At 36.5% G+C, this 21,680-nt stretch overlaps 1 protein-coding gene and 1 long non-coding RNA gene across 2 annotated transcripts in view; one reads left to right on the top strand and one right to left on the bottom strand.

The window, feature by feature from the left end:
• Window positions 1-21,680, top strand: part of LOC138761299 (uncharacterized) — a 217,453-nt gene that overhangs the window by 126,979 nt on the left and 68,794 nt on the right. The gene's annotated exons all lie outside the window — the stretch shown is intronic.
• Window positions 1-21,680, bottom strand: part of cfap73 (cilia and flagella associated protein 73) — a 55,272-nt gene that overhangs the window by 4,485 nt on the left and 29,107 nt on the right. The window lies entirely within an intron of this gene.

Below are 21,680 nucleotides of genomic sequence, written 5' to 3' on the forward strand. Positions count from 1 at the left end.
AGAAATGCAGGAAGAAATGGAAATAGAAAGGGCACACAACATTAGCTCCGAAACCATAGACACATCGAAAACCAAGATCCATCTTAGTAAAATTTTTGAGATACACAAGAGAAAATATACTGGAACGGACAAGGAATAAAGTTAGAGACCCTTGCAATACAAGGGTCAAAAATAGTTTTTTACCCAGACATAAGTTTTGAACTCTTAAAGAGGAGGAAGGAGTTTAATACAGCAAAATGAATTTTATGGAAAAAAGTTTACAAATTCATATTAAAACATCCAGCCGTACTTAAAATATTTATACCCGGGGAGCAAAACAGACTGTTCTCGGATCCAGAGAAAGTGCAAGAATTCACAGAACATTTGCAGGAAAGAAGAGATGTATCAAGAATGAAGAATGGCAATAAAGTATATATAAAGATGTAAAAACAATGTATATGTAAATAACTAAAGAGGGAAAAGAGAAGGGAAGGAAGGAAAGGGGGGAAAAGAGAGAGAGCTTTCTTATGTGTTTTTTTTTTAAAGTGTTTTCTGGAGAGGGCTGGGTAGAGGGGGGAATAACAGTCACTGCAAAATCAGTTGACTGCGAACAAGATTGCAATCCAAATGAAAAGGGGAGTTGTGGTTGCCCAGCAAGGGATATGGGGCAACTCAGAGAGGGGGGGGGGACTTTTGGGGTTAAGGTATTAGTGGATGTGGGAACTGCGGGGATACTATGTTTTAAATGTGTTGTCGTACATTAAGTGTAATAAGAGAAAACTAAGAAATGAAAATGGGGAAAAGGGGGATGGAGGTGGCGAAGAGGCGTATGCAAGATACAAGATAGCCATGTTGAACTAAATGACTATAAGCATTAATGAGATACTTAACCAAATTAAAAGAGGCTACTAAATTTAATGAAGAAGGAAAAAAATAGATATAGCATTTATGCAGGAAACGCATCTAACTGAAGCGGAACATAAACTAAAGAGAGACTGGATAGGATACGTAACTACAACATCCTATAATTCAAAAGCTAGAAGTGTAGCCATACTAGTTAATAAAAATGTACCAATCAAAGTAGAGGAGGAAATAATCGATCCGGCAGGGAGGTATGCCATGATAAAGTGTCATATATACTCAGAATTTTGGAATTTGCTCAATATATATGTGCTTAACGAGGAGGATCAAAAGTTTATGCAGGATATTTTTTTGAAGATTGTAGACACACAAGGAAATATATTAATAGGAGGGGATTTTAACCTTAATTTGGACCCAATGTTGTATAAAACTGGACAAAAGACAAGTAAAAAGAATAAAGTAGCCAAATTTATGGTTAAATTAATGCAGGAAATGAAACTTATGGATATATGGAGGAGGCAACAGCCCAAGAGAGAAGGATTTTTCATATCATTTGAGTAGGCACAAAACTTACTCGAGGATTGATATGTTTTTATTGTCAGCCCATATTCAAGGGAGAGTCAGGAAAACTGAGTATAAAGCTAGACTATTATCAAATCATTCACCCCTATTAATTAGCAATAGAACTGGAGGACATCCCACCAAGAACATATAAATAGAGATTAAACTCCATGCTATTTAAAAGACAGGAAGTTTGGGAGTTTATTGAACGCCAAATTAAAACATATTTTGAAATAAACACAGGATCAGTGAAAGACAAATTTATATTATGGGACGCAATGAAAGTCTCTATTAGAGGGCAGATAATAAGTTATGTGACGAAGATGAAAAAGGATTACAATCGGGAAGTGGAGCATAGTAAGAATAGAAAAGGAATTAGTAAAAAGGGATGATATAGCGAAAAGGAGAGAATGGGCGGACAAAAAAATTAAATACGAAACATTACAAACGTACAAGGTGGAGAAGAACATAATGAAAATAAAGCAGAAGTATTATGAACTGGGACAAAAAACACACAAAATATTAGCCTGACAACTTAAAACAGAACAAGCTAAAAGAACGATACTGGCATCAAGGAAAAAGGACAAACAAATTACATCTAATCCAACAGAGATTAATGAAAATTTTAAGGAATTTTATGAACAATTGTATCAAACTGAGAACAAGGGTAAAGATGATAAAATAGAGGAATTTTTAGCTAAAATTAAATTGCCAAAATTGCAAGAAGAGGAACAAAACACACTAATAAAACCATTTGAAATAGAGGAAGTACAGGATATATTAAAAAAGCTGCTGTAAAACACCTGGAGAGGATGGATTTCCAATATAATTCTATAAAACATTTAAAGAGTTATTAATTCCTCCTCTCCTGGAAGTAATGAACCAGATAGAAGAAACACAAAACTTGCCAGATTCATATAAGACAGCAATAACTACAGTAATACCAAAGATGGGGAAGGATCCATTAACACCAGCATCATATAGACCAATATCTCTACTTAACTCAGACTGAGATAATAGCGAAATTATTAGCAAAAAGCCAATTATGTACCTAAAATAGTAAAACAAGATCAAACTGGATTTATTAAGACGAACAGCAGACAATGTCTTCAAACTTATTAATCTAATCCACGCAGTTCAAGGAAATAAGAAACCAACAGTGGCTGTTGCTCGGGATGCAGAAAAAGCCTTTGATAGAGTAGAGTGGAATTACTTATTGAAAGTATTACAGAAGTTCAATCTATCAGAAAAATATATAAATTGGATTAAATCATTGTATAATGGACCATTGGCGAAGGCAACAGTAAATGGATATGTATCGAGTCACTAAATTAAGTAGGTCAACTAGACAGGGGTGTAACTATTCCCCCCTCCCCTCATTATTTGCCTTAGCAATAGAACCTTTGGCAGAACTGATAAGTATAGAAAATAAAATAAAAGGGATAAAAATGAAGGAAAAGGAGTATAAAATCAGCTTATTTGCAGATGACATTATGGTATACCGAACAGAACCAGAGGTATTAGTAAAAGAATTACATAAGAAATTGAAGGAATATGGAGAAATATCGGGGTACAAGATCAATGCAAATAAAAGTGAAGTGATGCCAATGAGTAATGCAGACTATACAGAATTTTAAAAAGAATCACCATTTAAATGGCAAGCACAAGCAATCCGATATCTAGGGATCAGGTTAGATAATAACTGAAGCCACTTCTACAAACTAAATTATCAGCCACTAATAAAGACATTGCAGGAAGACTTAGAACATTGGAAAGAATTACCGCTAACGTTGATAGGGAGGGTAAATTGCATTAAAATAAACGTGTTTCCAAGGATACAATACTTATTTCAAATGTTACCAATTCCTTTAACAGAAAAATTCTTTAAGGAACTAAAGAGAATAATAAGGAAATTCTTGTAGAAAGGGAGGAATCCAAGGGTAGCATTAGGTAAATTAGCAGAGAGGTATAATCAAGGTGGTTTGCAGTTACCAAATTTTAGAAATTATTATAGAGCCGCACAATTAAGGTATTTATCAGATTTTTACCAGACAAGGGAAAAACCAAACTGGACTAAGATAGAACTAGATAAAATAGGGGAAAAGGTACCATAACATATACTTTATAAGTGGGATGAAAAGCTGGTGCAATATAAAAACTCACCAGCTCTGCATCATTTACTTAATACATGGAAGAAGATCCACTTAGAAAGGAAAAAAACGAATGATCAAATACCAAAATTACTATTGATGCAAAATCTGCTAATCCCTTTTACAATAGACAACCTTTCCTTTAGAGAATGGGAGAGAAAAGGAATCAAAAGAATAGAAAATTGTTTTTTGGGAAATAATTTATTAACATTTGAACAGTTGAAGTACAAATATGGAATAACTCATGGTACAATGTTTGCACATCATCAACTGAAAGCTTATTTGAAGGATAAATTGGGAAACTGCTTGAGATTTCCTGAAGGAAGCAGCTTTGAATACATGATTACCGACACAATGATAATTAAAAGATTTATAACGAACATGTACATTAAGCAGCAAGATAAGGAAAATAAAATAAACTATAAACCTAAGCAGAAGTGGAAAAAGGATCTAAACATAAAGATAAAAAATGAAGTATGGGAAAAGTTATGTTCTGGAACTATGAAGAATACAATAAACACAAGGTTACGCATGATACAGTATAATTGGTCACACAGGGTATATATTACTCCTCAAAAATTAAAAAAATGGGATTCAACATTATCAGATAGATGTTTTCGCTGTAAGGAAATGGGAACAACATTACATGCAACTTGGGCATGTACAAAAGTAAATACGTTTTGGGAAGAATTAAATCAGATACTAAATAAAAATTAAAAAAACATACCAAAAAAACCAGTAATATTTCTTTCAAGTAACATAAGAATTAGGCCTCAAATTGGATAAAGTGCAAAAATAATTCATTATGATAGTCTTAGCGATAGCAAAAAAAAATATAATGTCAACTTGGAAAATGGAAGAGAGCATGAGTATATAGCAATGGTACATGGAAATGCATAAATGTATTCCATTGGAAAAAATAACATGTAATTTAAAAAATAAAGTCACAATGTTTGAACAAATTTGGGAACCATACATGGTACATATCAGAGAGAGCTTGCCTTCAACCTCCATCCCCTAAAATGAGAATGAAAATGATAAGACATAATGACTAGATTCAGTGTGTAATAAATAGATGATGCATTTCTCTTGTTTATTTTCCTTTGTGTGAAGATATTGTTTAATGGTTTTATTGTATTGTAAATGTTGAATATTAATGTGTTTTGGAGGGGGGTGGGTAGAGAGGAGGGAGGGAAAGGGGAAAAAAGGGGAGAAAAGACCATTGTGTAAATTTAATGAGGAAAGTTTGTACACATTTTGGTTGATATGGTTCAGTGTGAAAAATGAAAAATTATAAAAAGCATGAAAGTATGGCTCTATCAGCTGAATGTTAGCACTTTACCTAGTTAACCATTGCATCAGCTGATGTCAGAAAATTGTACGGTAACGAGAAGAATTTAGAAAGAGCACCAAAAGCAATGTCATAAGAAATAGGTGTCGGCCATCTGGCCCATCGAGCCTCCTACGCCATTCAATGGCTGATCTGATGATGGGCTCATCCCCACCTACCTGCTTCCCCACCCCCCCATAATCCATTAATTCCCTTACTATGTACTACATAGAAGATCCAGACTTTTTTTGAATGTCTTTTACAGAATTTATATTCCTTGATAGTAGGAGGTAACCAGAACTGTTGGATAGACCTTATCCTGGATCATTCATCTTCTAAATTTGCAACATTAAATAAGTCATCAACTCATTCATGTTACAATGTCGCATCACAGATTTTTTTTTCATCTTAATAATAGACTATTCTTTCTTTTCTAATGCACATCACACATATTCCCAGATTGATTATTTCCTCATAGATAAACAATTTCACTCATTGATTTTTGTAAATATGAGACCATTTTAATCTGTGGCCACTCTCCAGTGGAATTATCAATTAATATTCCAGATTTGCCAAGAGCTATTAAACAATGGCATTTGAATTCCATTTTATTGTCTGATGCTGATTCTTCTGGAATTTATATTAAAAAAATCAAATTGCTTTATAACCATACAAACCATATAACCATTTACAGAGCGGAAACAGGCCATGTTGGCCTTTCGAGTCCGCACCGGTTCACTGATTTTGTGCTTTAAAGAAAAAAATTCTAGAGGTCTCCGGTTGGATAGTATGGGACCTTTAAAGCATATATTACAGGTCAAATTATTTCATTTATAGCTAATGTGAGAATTAAAGCTAATTTGGAGAGAGATGAATTGGCCAAATGAAGCTCATATGCACTAATAAGAAATAATAAGGTATAACAGACCTGGAGGCCTGAGCTTTTTTTTTTAAAAAAGGGTGGAACTAAAAACTAAATATGACTTACTTCTTACATATTCTATTCAGACTCAGCTTTTGCAGAATAAATTTAAATGTTATATTCACAGTGATAAAACAGGAAAGCTGCTAGCTAGTCAACTGAAAGGTTATACTGCTAAGCGACTTATTTCAGAAATTCATAAAGATAATGGGATTATTACTACTGACCATGTGGAGATAAATGAAGCAATTCAACAATTTTACTCCAAACTTTAGAAAGCAGAATCTTCTAAAGATTTGATTCTTGTGGTTTTTTTGCTCTTTTTATAAAAATCAGCAAGTGTTGGGAAAGCCTGTCTCTTCTGAGGAGAAAAATGAATTAACTCTACAATCTGGCAAAGATCACAGTTCCAAATGAGTTTTACAAAACTTTTTCTCAACCATTGGCACCTTGTGTAGATTCAGTTTTTTCCTGAATCTTTTACTGTTGGGAAATTACCTGCTACTTTTTAAATGAAGCTTTAATTTCATTTATTCCCAAAAAATAGAATAAAGATCTATCTGATGGTTCTTTATATAGGCCAATTTCTAATTTGAATACTGATACGAAGATTTTGTCTGAAATATTGCCTTGTAGATTGGAAAATGTTATACCTTATTATTTCTTATTAATGCCCTTCCTTTTAAAATAGCTAAAAATTAATTTAATTATTTAGGCATTACTATTTCAAAAAAATTATAATAATGTGCTTAAAGAGAATTTTCTTACTTTATTGAATCAAGTTAAGAAGTCTTTATCTCAGTGGCCTCTTTCAATGTCCTTAATTGGGTGAATTTAATGTTATTAAGAGGAATATTTTACTTAAACATTTGTACATTTTTTAAAACTGTTTTTGGTTCCTAATACCTTTGATTCATTTGATTCAACTATTTCCTCATATTTGGAAAAATAAGTATCCTCATCTTAATAAGGTTTTCCTTCAAAACCTTAAAAAGGTGTTTTGGCTTACATAATTTTATTATAGGGCAGCTATAATAATTTTTTTGGATACATTAAAAGGATGGAATGGATGCTCCATATTGGATTAATTTAGAAATTAATTCTACTAAAAAATATTCTATTTCCATACATGGAGCCTTTTTTTTGGCTTCCAAATTAAATGATAAATTTGTTGTTAAACATACTTTGAGAATTTGGTTTCAATTTCGAATCTCTTTTGTATTTCATAGATTTTTACTTACTAACCCTATATATTTTTTCTTTTTTATTTATTTGTTTTCAAAAATTTGAGTGGCCATCGGCACATTTAGGCATCGCAGCTGCTGTTGAAGAGTGTGGATCAGAGTCACATCTCCAAGCTCCGTACCTGAGCGTTTGCCGGGAGGCCTGTATTATTTATTTACATTTTTTTCCACCTTTGGTACAAGATTCTGCTTTTCATGATCAATTTAAGTTGGGTATCCTATCTTTACAAGATATATTTAATCACAATAATTTAACTTCATTTTAAATTTCAATTACCCAAGTATCATTTATTTCTTCTTCTTTATTCTTCTTTGGCTTGGCTTCGCGGACGAAGATTTATAGAGGGGGTAAAAGTCCACGTCAGCTGCAGGCTCGTTTGTGGCTGACAAGTCCGATGCGGGACAGGCAGATACTTACAAATTAGCAGTTTTTTAAAAAATCATCATTGTTGAGACTTCCTCAGGACCTTGCTATACATGCAATAGGGATGATTTATAATTTTAAATGGAGTCAAAATCAAAAAACTGGATATCCAGTATATATGATTTACTATTAATCTCTTGGAATAACTCCTTAGATAGGATTTATGAAATTATTGGAGCAAGATTTTCAGCTCTCATTCTCAGATACTACATGGGATTCTGTCTTAAATTAGGTAAATTCCTCCTCTTTATGTGCCCATCATTCACTTCTACAATTTAAGGTAGTACATCGAGCCTACTTTTCTAAAGTTCAAATGGCTAAATTTTATCCTAATATTTCTTTGAATCTTGGGAAGATGTCTTTCACACCTTATCTTTAGTTCTTAATGTAAATCTTATACCTAATCCTATAAAATCTCTTTTTGGATCAACTCAGGTAATTGATTTGAAATTAACTGTCTCTCAATCCCATGTAGTCTCTCGGTTCCCTTATTGCTAGCTGATCAATATTGATGAGATGGAAAGATGCTGCCCCTCTTACTCACACTCAATGGTTGTATGAAATGATGGCATGTTTAACTTTGGGGGAAAAAAATCAGATTTTCCTCTAATGTAATGGATTTAAACTTTTCAAGTTTATAGGGTCCTTTTATTAATTTTTAAAAATAATCTATAAGATCATTTGGTCCTTGTCTTATGAGTTTGTGTGTATTTTTTTTTTTTTTTAAATGGTAGTGAAATTGTATGTATTTACCAAATAACTTCAGAAGGGAAAGGGGTAGAATTTGTAATATAGTATTAATTTACTTTTTAATTTTTTTTCAATTAGTCATGTTATAATTGATAAATGATTACTTCCTTTTTTGTTTGATTATGATATCTAGTTTATATGTAACAGCTTTTCTTGTACAAGTCTTTATTTTGTACAGTTCCTTTTCCTTATTACCTCTTTATATTTAGATAAATATGGCTTCTACTTCATGTATTATTATTTCAAAATTTAATAAAAATATTGAAACAGGAAAGAGCATCAAATGCAATGTCATAAGAAATAAGAGCAGGAGGGGGAGTCACATAATGGAGTAGTGGCTGGTCGAGTGGAACCAGAGAAAAGAAAAAAAAAGTTTGAAAAAACAGATCTCAATAAACATAAAATATAGGAAGAGAAAGATAAAGTTACAGAGAGAGACAGAAGATGGCACCTAACAGAGAAAAAGTAAAAATAACAGAGAAAAGGGAAGAAGGAAAATCACTGGAGAAGAAAGAAGGCCTTACCTGCACGTCGGAGCAGAGAGCCACCGTGGAGAAGAGCGGTGTTCTCCCGACTGGTGGACTTCAAAAATGGCTCTCAGAGCCAAGAGGCGCGCAAGTAAAAGAAAAGGTTAACGCCGGCGGGAGGGGGACTCAGCTGAGGACTTTAACTTCCATATAGATTGGGAAAATCAAGTTGGTTGTGGGAGTCTAGAAGAGGACTTCATAGAATGCATCCGCGATAGCTTTCTTGACCAGCATGTTAAGGAACCCACAAGAGAAAATGCTCTCCTGGATCTAGTGTTGTGCAATGAGATAGGTAGAGTAAATGATGTAATAGAGACCATCTGGGAAATAATGATCATAGTATGATTGAATTTCTCATTCAGATGGAAGGGGAAATAGATCTAAAACTAATATATTATGCTTAAACAGGGGTGACTACCATAGGATGAGGGAGGAATTGGGCGGAGTGGACTGGGAGCACAAGCTAATTGATGAAACAGTTGAGGAACAGTGGAAGATTTTAAAAGAAATATTTTGTAATGCTCGACAAAAATATATTCCGGTTAGGAAAAAGGGCAGCAAGAGAGGGAAAAATCAACCGTGGTTAACAAAGGAAATAAAGGAGAGTATAAAATTGAAGGTGCAGGTGTACAAAGCTGCAAAGAGCAATGGGAAACTGGAAGATTGGGAAAACTTTAAGAGACAACAAGGGGGAGGAGTCACGTGATGGAGTAGTGGCCGGACGGTGAACTCCAGCCCTCTTCAGAAAAGTCGGGAAAAACAAGAGAAAATACAAAGGCACAGAAATACAAGTTAAAGTGAGTATAAAGGTGGAAAGAAGATGGAGACAAAAGGAGAAAAATCAAAATCAACGGAAAGAAGAGAGGAAGAGAAGACAACGGAGGAAAAAGGTGAAGGCCTTACCTGTCCGAAGAGGCCCGCTGTGGAGAGAGGAGCCCACTACCTCAGGTCGGTAGAAAAAGAACTACAACAATGGCTCACAGAGCCGAATAAAAGTGCTCAACCACGCATGCGCGACTCCTCGCGCATGCGCGATGCGCATGAAAAAAAACACACCGACGGGAGGGGGGACCAGCTGGGGAGTCGATCTCCACAGCCGGCAACGACAGCTGCAGAACACCTGCAGCAAGAAGAGACCACAGAAGACAATGGAAACAAGAAAGAAGAGGAGGAAAGGGCATCAAAGAAACAACAGATGGCCAACCCAAAGGAAGAAGAAGAGGAAGAATACAGTGAAATAGATAAAGGGAAAGGCAAGGTAAAGGATATACTTGCTCTTGTTAGAGGATACATGGAGTCATTTAAAGAATGGCAAACACAGGAATTCAATGATTTAAGAAGAAGAATAAACAACACAGAAAAGAAAATAAATAAAATGGATATGACCTTAACAGAAATGGGGAAAAAAATGGACAAGATGGAAGAACGGGCAATAGCAGCAGAAATGGAGGTAGAAGACTTAAAAAAGAAATTGGAGGAATCTAATAAAAAAACAAAAGAGACACAAGAATTACTAGCTCAAAAAATAGATATAATGGAAAATTATAACAGAAGAAATAACATAAAGATAGTGGGCCTTAAGGAAGATGAAGAAGGCAAGAATATGAGGGAGTTTATAAAAGAATGGATCCTTAAGGCCCTAGGATGTCCAGAACTACAGCAAGAAATGGAAATAGAAAGGGGACATAGAGCATTGGCCCCTAAACCACAACCACAACAAAAACCAAGATCTATTGTAGTAAAATTCCTAAGATATACTACAAGAGAAAAGGTACTGGAGAAGACAATGGAAAAAGTAAGAGAGGGCAACAAACCACTGGAGTATAAAGGGCAAAAAATCTTCATTTATCCAGATATAAGTTTTGAACTCCTAAAGAAGAGAAAAGAGTTCAATACAGCAAAGGCGATTTTATGGAAGAAAGGATATAAAATTACACTGAAGCATCCTGCGGTATTGAAAATATTTATTCCAGGACAACAAAACAGACTGTTCTCGGATCCAGAAGAAGCACGAAAATTTGCAGAACAATTACAAAAATAGACTGAGGGATGAAGACGGGTAATGAGAGTAAAAATGATCACGATTGATATGTATGTGGGTAAAGACAAAAATAGACTGAGGGATGAAGACGGGTAATGAGGGTAAAAATGACCACAATTGATATGTATGCGGGTAAAGAGGTATAAGAGTGAATAGAGACAATGGGCATACGTGAAAGTATCTGTAATTAGAGGAAAACATAGATAGTATAGACAAGAATTAATAAGGGAAGGTAAAGGAATAGAGAGAATAAGGAGGGAATTAAAAGAGTGACCTTTGTGACATATGAAAAGTGAAATCTTTTCTGGGGGGGGCTGGGTGGGGGAAAAGAGCGGTCACTGCAAAATCAGTTGACGCTTGCGAGTGGATTCGCAAATCCAAATGGAGAGGGGAGATGTGGTTGTCCGACAAGGGATAAAGGACAACTCAGGAGGGGAAGGGGAGATTGGGGATAAAGAAGATAGAAATAGGAGAATAAGGAAAATGTTGGATGTTGTAGGAATGTTGTCTGGTAAAGAGTTGAAAATAAGAAAACAGAAATGGAAAAGGAGGAAAGGTAATGATGGAAAAACGGAAAGAGAAGATAAACAAAATATAAAATGGCTACGCTGAACTATATGACTTTAAATATTAATGGAATACATAACCAAATTAAAAGGAAGAAACTACTAAATTTACTGAAAAAGGAAAAAATAGATATAGCATTTGTCCAAGAAACACACTTAACAGAATTGGAGCACAAGAAATTAAAGAGAGATTGGGTAGGACATGTAACAGCAGCATCGTATAATTCAAAAGCAAGAGGAGTGGCTATATTAATTAGCAAAAATGTGCCATTTAAAATAGAAGAGGAAATAATAGATCCAGCAGGGAGATATGTTATGATAAAATGTCAGATATATTCGGAGCTTTGGAATCTACTTAATATATATTCACCTAACGAAGAAGATCAAAAGTTTATGCAAGATATCTTTTTGAAGGTAGCTAATACGCAAGGGAACATACTAATAGGAGGGGATTTCAATCTGAATTTGGATCCAAATATGGATAAAACGGGGAAAAAAATTAACAGGAAGAACAAAGTAACCAAATTTATAATTAAATCAATGCAAGAAATGAAACTTGTGGACATATGGAGGAAACAAAACCCAAAAGAAAAGGAATACTCATACTACTCGACTAGACATAAAACATACTCAAGAATAGACCTATTTTTGTTATCAGCTAGTATGCAGGATAGAGTAAGAAAAACAGAATATAAAGCGAGAATGCTATCGGACCATTCACCCTTAATACTGACAGTAAAGCTAGAGGACATCCCTCCAAGAATGTATAGATGGAGATTAAACCCCATGCTACTTAAAAGACAGGATTTTAGAGAATTTATTGAAAAACAATTAAAAATGTACTTTGAAGTAAATACGGAATCAGTGGAAGATAAGTTTATACTATGGGACGCAATGAAAGCATTCATTAGAGGACAAATAATAAGTTATGCAACCAAGATGAAAAAGGACTATAATCAGGAAACAGAGCAGTTGGAAAGGGAAATAATAAACATAGAAAAAAAATTAGCAATAAAGGAAGATACAACCAAAAGAAGAGAATTGGCGGATAAAAAAATAAAATATGAAACATTACAAACATATAAGGTGGAGAAGAATATAATGAAGACAAAACAGAAATATTATGAACTAGGTGAAAAAACACACAAAATCTTAGCATGGCAGCTTAAGACAGAGCAAACTAAGAAAATGGTATTGGCAACAAGGAAAAAAGACAAACAAATTACATATAATCCAAAAGAAATTAAGGAAAACTTCAGAGAATTCTATGAACAATTATACCGAACTGAAAACGAAGGGAAAGAAGGGAAAATAGATGAATTTTTGACTAAAATTGAACTACCAAAACTACAAATAGAGGAACAAAATAAATTAACAGAACCATTTGGACAGTAGAAATACAAGAGATAATAAAAAAATTACCAAATAATAAGACACCAGGAGAGGATGGACTCCCAATAGAATTCTACAAAACATTTAAAGATCTAATAATACCGCCCCTCCTGGATGTAATCAACCAGATTGATGAGACACAAAACTTACCAGATTCATGTAAAACAGCAATAATTACAGTGATACTAAAACAAGGGAAAGATCTACTCTCACCAGCGTCATATAGACCAATATCTCTGCTAAACACAGATTATAAGATAATAGCTAAACTATTAGCAAACAGATTAGCAGAACAGGTACCGAAAATGGTAAATTTAGACCAAACTGGATTTATCAAAAAAAGACGCACAACAGACAATATTTGTAAATTTATTAACTTAATTCATGCAGTAGAAGGAAATAAAGCACCGGCAGTAGCAGTTGCTTTAGACGCAGAGAAGGCCTTCGACAGAGTAGAATGGAATTACTTGTTCAAAGTATTGCAAAAATTCAGTTTACCGGAGAAATATATTAATTGGATTAAAGCATTATATAAGGGACCGTTAGCGAAAGTGACAGTAAATGGACATGTATCAAAGCAATTTAACTTAAGCAGGTCAACGCGGCAGGGATGCCCACTATCACCATTATTGTTTGTGCTAGCTATAGAACCACTAGCAGAATCGATAAGAATAGATAATAATATAAAAGGAATAAAAATAAAAGACAGGGAATATAAAATCAGTCTATTTGCGGATGATGTGATAGTGTACTTAACAGAACCAGAACTATCAATAAAAGAACTATATAAGAAATTGAAGGAATATGGAGAAGTGTCGGGATACAAGATAAACGTAAATAAAAGTGAAGCAATGCCTATGAATAACGCGGATTTCTCAAAATTTAAGGAGGAATCCCCATTCAGATGGCAAATGCAGGCAATAAGATACCTAGGTGTGCAAATAAACAAAAATCTAGGCCAATTATATAAACTCAATTACAATCCACTAATGAAAAAATTACAGGACGATTTAGAGCATTGGAAAGAGCTACCACTAACACTGATAGGAAGGATAAACTGTATTAAAATGAACATTTTTCCCAAGGACACTATACTTATTTCAGGCATTGCCAATACAACTGACAGAAAAATTCTTCAAAGAGTTAAAGAAAATAATAAGGAAATTTTTATGGAGAGGGGGGAAACCGAGAATAGCACTAGATAAATTAACAGAATGGTATAAACATCCGGTACCGCACGGATGGCAGTCTCTTCAATCTGAGGCGCCTGCAAGCTCACACCAAGACACAAGAGAAACTTGTCCGTGAACTACTCTTTGCAGATGATGCCGCTTTAGTTACCCATTCAGAGCCAGCTCTTCAGCGCTTGACGTCCTGCTTTGCGGAAACGGCCAAAATGTTTGGCCTGGAAGTCAGCCTGAAGAAAACTGAGGTCCTCCATCAGCCAGCTCCCCACCATGACTACCAGCCCCCCCACATCTCCATCGGGCACACAAAACTCAAAACGGTCAACCAGTTTACCTATCTCGGCTGCACCATTTCATCAGATGCAAGGATCGACAATGAGATAGACAACAGACTCGCCAAGGCAAATAGCGCCTTTGGAAGACTACACAAAAGAGTCTGGAAAAACAACCAACTGAAAAACCTCACAAAGATAAGCGTATACAGAGGCGTTGTCATACCCACACTCCTGTTCGGCTCCGAATCATGGGTCCTCTACCGGCACCACCTACGGCTCCTAGAACGCTTCCACCAGCGTTGTCTCCGCTCCATCCTCAACATCCATTGGAGCGCTCACACCCCTAACGTCGAGGTACTCGAGATGGCAGAGGTCGACAGCATCGAGTCCACGCTGCTGAAGATCCAGCTGCGCTGGATGGGTCACGTCTCCAGAATGGAAGACCATCGCCTTCCCAAGATCGTATTATATGGCGAGCTCTCCACTGGCCACCGTGACAGAGGTGCACCAAAGAAAAGGTACAAGGACTGCCTAAAGAAATCTCTTGGTGCCTGCCACATTGACCACCGCCAGTGGGCTGATAACGCCTCAAACCGTGCATCTTGGCGCCTCACAGTTTGGCGGGCAGCAGCCTCCTTTGAAGAAGACCGCAGAGCCCACCTCACTGACAAAAGGCAAAGGAGGAAAAACCCAACACCCAACCCACCAATTTTCCCTTGCAACCGCTGCAATCGTGTCTGCCTGTCCCGCATCGGACTGGTCAGCCACAAACGAGCCTGCAGCTGACGTGGACTTTTTACCCCCTCCATAAATCTTCGTCCGCGAAGCCAAGCCAAAGAAGAAATAAACAAGGAGGCTTACAATTGCCAAACTTCAAAAAATTATTATAGAGCCGCACAATTAAGGTACCTATCAGATTTTTATCAAACAAGGGAAAAACCAGACTGGACGAGACTAGAATTAGATAAAATAGGGGAAAAGATACCTGAACACATATTATATAAATGGGACGAAAAATTGGTACAACATAGAACTTCTCCAGTATTACACCATCTCCTCAATATATGGAAGAAGATTCAGGTAGAAAGAAATAAAACAAATTATCAAATACCAAAACTAATATTGACGCAAAATAAGTTACTCCCTTTTACAATAGACAACCTTTCCTTTAGAAAATGGGAAAAAAAAGGGATTAAAAGAATAGAAAATTGTTTTTCAGGAAGTAGATTCTTATCCTTTGAACAAATGAGAGATAAGTACAATATAACTGGAGATACAGTGCTGGCATATTACCAACTGAGATCCTACTTGAAAGATAAATTAGGAAGCAATTTGAGTTTACCAGAGGGAAGTAACCTTGAATATGTGATTACAGATACAATGTTAATCAAAAGATTTATAACAAATATGTATATTAAACTGCAAGAAAAGGAGAATGAGGAAACAAATGGTAAAACTAAACAAAAATGGGAACAAGATTTAAATATAAAGATAAGAGACAACAAGGGGTTACAAAGCAGGTAATAAGAAATGGGGAAAAAGGATTATGAAAGTAAATTGGCACAAAATATAAAAACAGAAAGCAAAAAATTTTATAAATATATAAAACGGAAGAGGGTGGCCAGAGTTAACATAGGACCCTTGGAGGATGAGAAAGGAAAACTGGTAGCAAAAAATGAGGAAATGGCCGAGGCATTAAACAAATATTTTGTGTCAGTCTTCATGGTGGAAGACACGTCCAGCATGCCCAAGTGCGGAGTTAAGGATGCGAATGTTGGGGAGGGCCTTGATAAAATAGTTGTTACAAAGGAAGTAGTGATGGAGAAACTAATGGGACTAAACCCAGACAAATCACCTGGTCCTGATGATATGCATCCAAGGGTTCTGAAGGAAATGGCAGAAGTTATAGTTGATGCATTGGTGGACATATTCCTTGGATTCTGGGCAGGTCCCGGCAGACTGGAAGACAGCAAATGTCACGCCACTTTTTAAGAAGGCAGAAGACTGGAAATTATCGGCCAATTAGCTTGACGTCTGTAGTTGGAAAAATGCTTGAAGCTGTCATTAAAGATGAAATAGTGAAACTTTTGGAACGTAAGGGTTCAATCAGGCAGATGCATCATGGTTTTAGAAAGGGAAGATCTTGTTTGACAAACTTGTTAGGATTCTTTGAGGATATAATGGGTGCGGTGGATAGAGAGGAACAGGTTGATGTGGTATATTTGGATTTCCAGAAAGCGTTTGATAAGGTGCCGCACAAGAGACTTCTCAGTAAGTTACAGGAAAGTGGAGTCCGGGGAAGTACATTGGCCTGGATTGAAAATTGGTTGTGTGACAGGAGGCAGAGTCGGGATAAATGGGAGTTTTTCAGGTTGGCAGAGAGTGGTAAGTGGAGTGCCGCAGGGGTCAGTGTTAGGCCCACAACTGTTCATCATTTACATTGATGACTTGGAAGAGGGGACAAAATGTGGTGTAGCCAAGTTTGCGGATGACACCAAATTGAGTGGAAGAGCAAATTGTAATGAGGATGTGGAGAGTCTGCAGAGGGATATAGGTAAGCTGGATGAGTGGGCAAAGGTCTGTCAGATGGAGTACAATGTTAGTAAGTGTGAGGTTATCCACTTTGGCAAGAAAAATAAAAGAGCTGAATATTATTTAAAGGGCGAAAAACTACAGCATGCTGTTGTGCAGAGGGACTTGGGAGTGCTTGTGCATGAATCGCAAAAAGTTAGGTTGCAGGTGCAGCAGGTTATTAAGAAGGCAAATGGAATGTTGGCCTTCATCGCTAGAGGAATTGAATTCAGGAGTAGGGAGGTAATGTTGCAACTGTATAAGGTACTGGTGAGACCACACCTGGAGTACTGTGTCCAGTTCTGGTCTCCATATTTGAGGAAGGATATACTGGCTTTGGAGACGGTCCAGAGGAGGTTTACTAGATTGATCCCTGGGATGAAGGGGTTGACTTATGATGAAAGATTAAATCGTCTAGGATTGTATTCGCTCGAGTTCAGAAGAATGAGAGGAGATCTTATAGAAACATATAGGATTATGAAGGGTATGGATAGGATAGATGTAGGAAGGTTTTTTGAGCTGCCCGGGGAAACTGAAATGAGAGGACACAGTCTCAAGATTCGGGGGAGTAGATTTAGGACAGAGATGAGGAAAAATAGTTTTTCCCCAGAGAGTAGTGAATGTTTAGAATTCTCTAACCAGGGAAGTGGTTGAGGCTGCCTCATTAAACATATTTAAAATTCAGTTAGATAAATTTTTACATGATAGAGGAATTAGGGTTTATGGGGAGAAGGCAGGTAGGTGGAGTTAGGTCATAAATTAGATCAGCCATGATCGTATTGAATGGCGGAGCAGGCTCGATGGGCCGTTTTTGGCCTACTCCTGTTCCTACTTCCTATGTTCATATGTTCCTATGAGCGGCCAGCTGAGAAATGCCCAGTATCGGGGCTTTCGGCTGGGGGAAGAAAGCAAGAAAGAAAATGAGTGGTGAGAAAGAGAATGAAGGGCTGGAAGAGGGTGAGCGGCAACGGAGCAACCAGCAGGGGGGATGACCTGTGGCAGGAGGCCCAGCAGCCTGCAGCAGGGGGCCCAACAGCAGGAGACACAGCAGCTGGAGGCCCAGCATGGATACAGAAGCAGCTCACCAGAGAAGGATGAAGATACACGGATACGTAGAAAATGTGGGAATGACAGATACAGATGAAGAAGAAGAAATAGAAATCGAAAGGGCGCATAGAGCACTTGTACCAAAATCACCACCACATCAAAAACTGAGATCCATATTGGTAAAACTTTTAAGATATATGACAAGAGAAAACATACTGGAGCAGGCAAGAAAGAAAGTTAGAGAAGACCATAAGCCGTTGAAATATAAGGGACAAAAAATATTTTTTTTTACCCGGACATAAGCTTTGAACTTTTAAAGAGGAAGGAATTCAAAACGGTGAAAACAATTTTACGGAAGAAAGGATATAACTTTATATTAAGACATACAGCAGTACTCGAAGTATTCATTCCTGGGGAACGGAATAGACTGTTCTCACACCCAAAGAAAGCCCAAGAATTTGCTGAACATTTGCAGGACAGGAGACGAGAGGAGGAGGAGTGACAAGAAGGATGACCGGCAAGAAAATATACAAAAATATGTAAAAATATAAAGTAAAGATAATGTATATATAAAGATTTAAAGATGGATAAGAGAAGGGGAAGAAGGGAAAAAAGAGCTTTGTTATATGTATAGGAAAATAGTGTTCTCTGGGGAGGCTGGGGGTGAGAATAAGGGTCACTGCGAAATCGGTTGACACTTGCGAGTAAGTTCACAAACCGAATGGAAAGGGAAGTTGTGGTTGCCATCAAGGGACAAGGGGCAATCCAAGGAGGGGAGGTTCATTTGGGGTTAAAGGGTTATTGCTTATGGGGATTGTTGGGGTATTTCATGTCTTAAGTACATTGTCATATATTGAGATTAAAAAGGAAAACAAAAATCAGTAATGGAAAAAAGGGGATGGAGGTGGTGAAGAGGCGGAAAAGAAGTGAAAATAAAGATATAAGATGGCCACTTTGGACTAAATGACTATAAACATTAACGGAATATATAACCAAGTTTAAGTGTAACCCATTGGGAAAAAAAAATCACATATAATTTAAAAGACAAAGTTACAATGTTTGAAAAAACCTGGGAACCATATATGGAAGAGCAGGCTTCGGACCACCACCACCTAAAATGATAAAGATAAACACGATCAGATTTAATGTGAATAAGTAGATGATACGTCTTTTTTATTTGTATTCCTTTTGTATAAAGATATTGTTTTATTGTATTTTATATGTTCAGTATTTACTGTTTTTGGAGGGGGTGGGACGGGGGAAAGGAGGGATGGGGGAAACAAAGAAAATGTCACTGTGAATATTTAAAGAAATGGATCTGTAAATATATTGGTTGAAATGGTTCATAGTGCGATAAATAAAGAATTACAAAAAAAAATAAGAGCAGGAATCGGCCATCCAGCCCGTCAAGCCTGTTCTGCCATTCAATGTGATCATGGCTGATCTGATGATAGGCCCATTTCCACCTACCTGCCTTTTCCTCATAATCCCTTTATATTTACTGAGTACTGAGGTCACCTCCACTGGTTCAATGGGCAGTGAATTCCAGATTTACTACTGGAAAAGCAGTTCCTCCTTATTTGCATCCTAAATCTTCTACCCTGAATCTTGAGGCTATGTCCCCTAGTTCTAGTCTCCCCCACCAATGGAAACAACTCTTATCTCTATCTTAACTATGTCTTTCATAATTTTATAAATTCCTGTAAGATCCCCACTCATTCTTCTAAATTCTAGTGAGTACAATCCCAGATGATTCAATCTCTCCCCTTCATCCCTGTCAGAATTTTAAAATAAAATTTCAGTTCTGATTGGCAAAAATTTAGGATGTTTGGAGAGTGTGGATCAATTAAGTCTCACAACCTCCCATGTTTTGCTTGTGGCATCTTTTGTCAATTTACCAATGGAACTGCCAATTCACACAGCAACTTCCTGACCATCGGCTTTTACTGTGTACAAAAATGCAGGTAAACTCCTTCATGAGTGCAAATTGACAACCTTGTTTAGATTTTCACCTTACTATCTGGGCAGTTGTAGAGCTCGTCGAAAGAACCAAAGACTTGTTGATCCAAACCAAGGCTTTTATTAGCAAAAGACCGGAGCTCTTCACAGGTGGCCGACCAGTCCGGAATGATCCGACCTGGCTAGGGACACAACCCTTTAAGGCCCAGACAATAGGTGTGGCTTAGCTCTCAGCCAATCGCTGTAAGCACTGTCTAGATACAGTAACTATATACACTATGTACATTGGTGATAGATCTGTACTATCACAGCAGTGTATAGTTTATTCAGGCAATCTTGACCTTTGGCTTATTATTTGATTGGAATATGCCAGTCACAACTAGAATGTGGCTGATTACACTTCATTTGCATACTCCAAATTTGCTAACAACTTCACTCAACACTCCACTTTTGACTGAATTGGTATAGCAATTGTTTGGTTAAATGATTCCTGACTTCACTCCTAAATAGCCAAGCAAAGGTAAATTAACGGGGATTTTCTGTCTTATTTTTCTCTTCCAACATTTTTATTAGTTTCAGTGTATACATGTTACATGGGAATAAAACAGAATATTAACAAATCTTAAAATAATACAGAAGATGTTGAAACCTATGTTAAATTAAAATGAAGTGGTGGGAAAAAAAACACTAAATTACTATTTTACTTATCTAACCCCACCCTACAGAAGCTATTGGCTGATAATAAAAAAAATAAGGTTATGGGACCATAAACCAGAAAATAGTTAATCTTACAAATTTTGAAAATAATTGAGAAAAGAACCCCATAAAGAAACAAAGTTAAGATTCATTTCAGTAGTGGAACATCTAATATTTTCCAAAGTCAGACATGCCATTATATCAGATTCCTTGTTGTTTAAAAAAAATGCATTTTTATTAGAGAGGCAGCGCAGTAACAGGCCCTTATGGCCCACAAACCCACGCTGATTAATTACATGTATGTGACCAATTAACCCAACCACGACTTTGGAATGGGGGGGGGGGGGGGGAGGACAACCGATGCAGATAACTCCTTAGAGACACCACTAGATTCGATTCAGCTTGCTGGCACTGTAATAGCGTTGACCAAGCCATCTTGCTAACTGTGCTCCCCTAATTTCCTACTGCAGTCTTTCGACAGTGAACGTAATCAAAGCTTTCCTTTATTCCATAAACAGCTCAGAAGTTTAACCAATTAGCTTTGTCATTTTGGAGATTATACAATTTGTATTTATTGTCTCCCCCATTGCACCATTCCACAAGTTAAGCTCTGCCTAGTCACCCTACATGAAAATCCTCCTTTTGTTAAAATGAGAAAAATATCCAGAACTTACATAATAAGATCTTTCTTCCAGCCTTTTGTCAAACTTTGCAATATTTGCTCCATCTATTTACACCCCTAAACAGTGAGAACAATGTCCCATAAAATGTAATTATAAGTTTTCTTGTAATTTTTGGTACCTGTACAGCTGCTGTACCAGTGACAACTCCACAAGTCCATCTGTAATGCACCATGTGCGACAATCATTCTAGGTTTCTACTTAATACCACTCATGTACCTTTACATAAAACTGTTCCTGAAAAATTCAGGCTTTATTAATACTTGCTGCACACCCACATATCCAAACTTTATAAATGAGATGCAATTTTTTTAAACAAGGTTTCAGTTTTGTTAACCATCTCAGTTTATCAGGTAAGCTTTTCATAATAATTCTGAAGATTTATTTTCCTTAAGTGCAGTTCTGGTCGCCTAACTACAGGAAGGATATCAATAAGATTGAAAGAGTGCAGAGATTTTCTTGGATGTTGCCAAGTCTTCAGAAGTTGAGTAAAAGGGGAAGATTAAACAAGTTAGGAC

Source organism: Narcine bancroftii, chromosome 4, assembly GCF_036971445.1.
Source record: "Narcine bancroftii isolate sNarBan1 chromosome 4, sNarBan1.hap1, whole genome shotgun sequence".
Lineage (NCBI taxonomy): Eukaryota > Metazoa > Chordata > Chondrichthyes > Torpediniformes > Narcinidae > Narcine > Narcine bancroftii.